Source organism: Podarcis gaigeae (genome assembly GCF_964106915.1).
Source record: "Podarcis gaigeae genome assembly, chromosome: 7".
NCBI lineage: Eukaryota > Metazoa > Chordata > Lepidosauria > Squamata > Lacertidae > Podarcis > Podarcis gaigeae.
Window position 1 is genome coordinate 72,377,409 of NC_139683.1, and position 5,037 is coordinate 72,382,445.

A 5,037-nucleotide genomic window follows, 5' to 3' on the forward strand; every position below is an offset into this window, starting at 1 on the left:
GCACCCTTCCCTCACCTCAATATTTCTTTTTCTAGCCTAATAGAAACGCTTCTGACTTCATTCCCTGGATGTTTTACTCAAGCACTTTTTTTAAAAAAGGTGAAATTCATGACAACTTTACATAAACTATGTAGCTCTGTATGTGGCAAGAATTATTTTGCCTCATTTTTTTCCCTTACTGCCTTCTTGGCAGCAGTTTCAAATCTCTCTGTGCCTCTGTGTGCATTTAATTCTCACCAGATGACTTTGGTAGGTTTTTACACCTATGGCAACAATTGCTATTCAAGGAAAAATGGTGCATTATTTCTGTTCATCATAGGATGCTTCCAGATGATGTATTTACTGAGAATTCACCCAGATTTATTTGCTAGAAGATGAGATGAAGTTGGCTATCTAAGGAACACTTATTCTAATTCATTTTGCAGGGAGGTCAGATGTAGTTGTGACAAAGCGAGTGCTATCTCACACATTCCATTGCATTTTTCTGTCACTTGTTGTTGTTTAGTCATTTAGTCGTGTCCGACTTTTCGTGACCCCATGGACCAGAGCACGCCAGGCACCTCTGTCTTCCACTGGCTCCTGCAGTTTAGTCAAACTCATGCTGGTAGCTTCGAGAACACTATCCAACCATCTCGTCCTCTGTGGTCCCCTTCTCCTTGTGCCCCCCATCTTTCCCAACATCAGGGTCTTCTCCAGGGAGTCTTCTCTTCTCATGAGGTGACCAAAGTATTGGAGCCTCAGCTTCAGGATCTGTCCTTCCAGTGAGCACTCAGGGCTGATTTCCTTCAGAATGGATAGGTTTGTTCTTCTTGCAGTCCATGGGACTCTCAAGAGTCTCCTTCAGCACCATAATTCAAAAGCATCAATTCTTCGGCGATCAGCCTTCTTTATGGTCCAGCTCTCACTTCCATACATCACTACTGGGAAAACCATAGCTTTTACTATATGAACCTTTGTTGGCAAGGTGATGTCACTTACCTTAGCTTCTGTCACTTACCTTAGCACAATAAGGTGATATTTTGGGGAAAGTAGGTTTGTTGTGCAAAGCTTCCCAGTCAGCAACAATTGTGCAACCTGAATTTTCCGGGTTGTGATAGAAGAAGTTTTGAGGGCAACATTTAAGCTGTTTTTCTTTCCAGGAGAATTCAGAAGACTGTCCTTTGAGAAGCCCGCTCCATGGGACCTGATGATGTTAAGTTTTATGAACACCATCATAACTGTTGTTGCACTCACAAACAAACACAAAATCACCAATATATTTAAAAGTCAAATAACATCAGTAGAGACATGCAATTAATTTACGGGCAGTTCCATTCTTTTCCTTCACAGAGCCCTTTTTTCTTTCCTCATTGAATGCTGGGATTTTTCTGCTGCTCTGGGGCTTTGAGGTAAGGCCTTCTCATGGAACAGGCTTGCCATACACGATCTGCTTCCAACACACTGGTCCTACTGCTATCTCTATCTATAGTTGGTGCTTCCAGAAGTCCCATGTCTTTTACTCTGGCTCTCATTGGGCATCTGCAAGTCTTTGGCACCTCTTCCCAATTATGAGTCAGCACATACTGGAGCTTGATGGCATTCCATCTTAGATGTCATCTGTAGGCACCACAGGCAATATCTGAGTCAAGTTGCTTCAACATCAGACCAGAGCTCAGGTATTAACCAGGGATGGGTGAATAACTTAAGTATAGTTGTCCTTATTTTCACCGATTCAGATTTTTTTTGGGGGGGGGGGCGGGGTTCTCATGAAAATTCATTAGAAATTTAGTATGCATTTTCCTTAATATACCTTCTTTTGTATGCAATTCTCCGAATATAAACATTTTTGCAATGCAATTTCCCCCAACAGAATGGATTTCTGGATGCTAATTTTACTAGGATAGGCATCATTACACACAGTTTACCATACCATATGCATGTTTGTAATAAAATAAAATAAAATAAAATAATTATTTATTGTTTATTGCCTGCCCATCTGGCTGGGTTTCCCCAGACACTCTGGTCAGTTCCCAACAGAATTTTAAAAACACAATAAAACATCAAATATTAAAAACTTCCCTAAACAGGGCTGCCTTCAGATGTCTTCTAAAAGTCAGATAGTTGTTTATTTCCTTGACATCTGATGGGAGGGCATTCCACAGGGTGGGCACCACTACCTAGAAGGCCCTCTGCCTGGTTCCCTGTAACCTCACATCTCACAATGAGGGAACCACCAGAAGGCCCTTGGAGCTGGACCTCAGTGTCCGGGCTGAACGATGGGGGTGGAGATGCTCCCTCAGGTATACAAAACACATTATTTGCCTGAAAAATCACATTGCAAAATTTGCAGAAGTGCAATTTCCGAAGGATAGTTATGTTTCAGTTCACATATTGTTTCAAGAAAGAAAGAAAGAAAGAAAGAAAGAAAGAAAGAAAGAAAGAGCAAAGTAGGTGAGTTCACCTTTAAATACAGTCATACCTCATGTTACTTTTGCTTCAAATTGCAGATTTTCAGGTTATGAACATGGCAAACCCGGAAGAACAGTAGTGGTGCTATACTTACAGACATTTGGGGTGGAAACGGCACCCCGAAACAATCGCGTTTGTAAGTAGAGGTACCACTGTATGAACAGAATCAGGTTTCTCCAACATCCCTAGATATTGAGCAGGTGCTCAAATCCAGTTCAGTCGCTCTGGTGCGATTCAGTGGGGTCTGTATATTGTCACTAGAGCAGCTCTTTGCAACCACATACACACAGATGCATTTTCTTCATTACTCAGAAGCTAAAAACAGTTTTCTCCGTCTGCTCTTCATATTTCAGTACAGGACAGGTTTTGTTTTCTCGTTTCTCCCTACAGTACTTTGTAGGATTTTGACAGTTTCTGCAAGATTCCATCAGCCTCCTGACACTTACATCTGATCTTGACAGGCCTTCATGCAGCTTACCTTATGAGGAAAAAAATAATGTTTTCATACTTGTATCTCCCCCCTCCCCCCCATTTAATCTCTAAGTTAGAGGGGAAAACTTGAAAATGTGATGCTACTGTGTGCCAAAGGCTCGGAAACGGAAAGTGGTTTACTTTGTGTTGATTTATTCCAGTTGCTGGAGGCTTTGATCATTAATCTCCGAGTCTGTTCTCTAGACTCTGCCTGGAAAATAAAGAGGGCGATGAAACATGAAGCCTCACATCTGATCAGCTGAATCCAGTGTCAAGTCTCATTGTCAATAAGTTTGCACCAGGCATTAGCTTCAGCACAGATAATTCCGGAAAGAGGAACAAGCCAAGTAGATGCACATGGTAGAGGCTATATTATTGGGAAAGGTACAATAAAAGAGCAATAGAAAATTGTAATCTTTATGGAATATCACAAATGCAAAATATTAGCAAATTACTTAATAGAAGAGAGCAGGCATAGTATTTGCAGCTTTATGTGAACCAATTGTTTGGCTGGATATTTTTTTAACTTTTGTATTATAGGGGACATTTCCTTGCAACAAAGCTACTTTGAACCTTACAAAGTCAGATTAAATTGGGAAAAGGAACTTGCTGGACCGTCAGTCTTGAGGGTTACCTACTTACAGAGTAAATTAAAAATTCTTTTGAAAGATAGTTCAAAAGGTTCTTCTTAAAAGCCTAAAAACTCACTTAAAAGAATCAAGTCTTGAAAAAGTTATATGATCTAAGAAAGTCTTTAAAAGACTTGATTCTTTTAAGTGGGTTTTTAGGTTTTTAAGAAGAGCCTTTTTAACTATATTTTTAAAGAATTGTTTTAATTTATTTTGACTATGGCAGACCAACACAGCTACCAACTTGAATCTACTAACTGAGATTTACTGGTCACTTCTGTTGACATGGAGGTAGATCCCAATGTCATGCACGATGTCACAGATAGGATAAGCTCCCAGGTTTGACAAACTGAAAGAGTTCGTAGTATGACTAGACACTGTGAAGATGGATTTTCATAACAGGTAGTGATAAATAAGTTTATAGGCACTGTGAAAACTTTACACTTTCTGAACATCTTGTTAATCAAAGACTCAACCATATGTGTGACTGCTTGGGATGATTTGCAGAATCATGTTCTGTGACATTTTGGCTAGTCCTAATAAAAGTATGGCTTGACTGCGGATTTTGACATTTTTCTAATGGACCCATTTAAACTTCATCTGCCTTACATTTTAGATCTAGGTCCATGATAATGTAGCCTTCCCACTCTGGTATTCTGAAGGCAGTCTCATACTACAAAACCATTTTTCTGGTGTGTGCACCTCTCCCCCCTCTCCTACAGAAAATAGTATAGAGAAATGTTACCATATTGGCATATTCCTCTCTCTTTTTAGCAATGTTATTTTGGCATGGTCTTCCATTGAGGAGAAACTTACCTGAACGGATTGTGAAATGGAATAGGAACACAATCAGGATGAATCTTTTAACATGTGGTGATAAATAGGTTTATTTGAGAAGTATATTAGCTTTATAAAAAAGTTACAAGGCCAAAAATAAACATTGGACTTGCTGGACAGTCACGCTGTATGCTATCTACTTTACAGTAGTTCACTGCCACCACAGTTGGCATGGAGAGAGCCTATGCACACCTGGCATTCTGATGTCATCCATGATGTCACAAATAGGATACATTTGAAGTCTTCAAAAAGTGAGATGCAGTTAACAGTCAGGCAGATGCTGAACACATTCAGGATGGATCTTCATAACTAGTCATGGTAAATAGGTTTATTTGGGTATTACAATAGCATTATCATCAGTAAAAGTTTTAGAATGATATGCGGGTTGAGTTGCCAAATCGTAAGCCACCAAGACATATGCCATTCATTTCAGTTTCTCAACACCTTGTCTTTAAATGGTCAACTGCATATGTGCTGATTGGAGCTGGTTCACAAAACCATTTGCCAGACTCTGTTTTTGACATTTTCCTTATGGGTCAATATGGGTTTTATACAGAACTATGTTGGCGATTATGCAAAAATTCAGTACCTTTATCTCCAGGAATTTCCATGTTGTCTGAACAATGCAAGGGCAATGATGCATAGCTCTTTT

The 5,037-nt window shown here is 39.7% G+C and overlaps 1 long non-coding RNA gene across 1 annotated transcript; it reads right to left on the bottom strand.

Annotated features, from left to right (window-relative positions):
• Window positions 1-2,729: 2,729 nt before the first annotated feature.
• LOC310848453 lies at window positions 2,730-4,567 on the bottom strand. The gene is made up of 3 exons (XR_014566412.1): window positions 4,526-4,567; window positions 3,061-3,130; window positions 2,730-2,926 (listed from the first exon to the last, which is right to left on the bottom strand). It is a non-coding gene; the product is annotated as an uncharacterized lncRNA (long non-coding RNA).
• Between the last annotated feature and the right edge of the window lie 470 nt (window positions 4,568-5,037).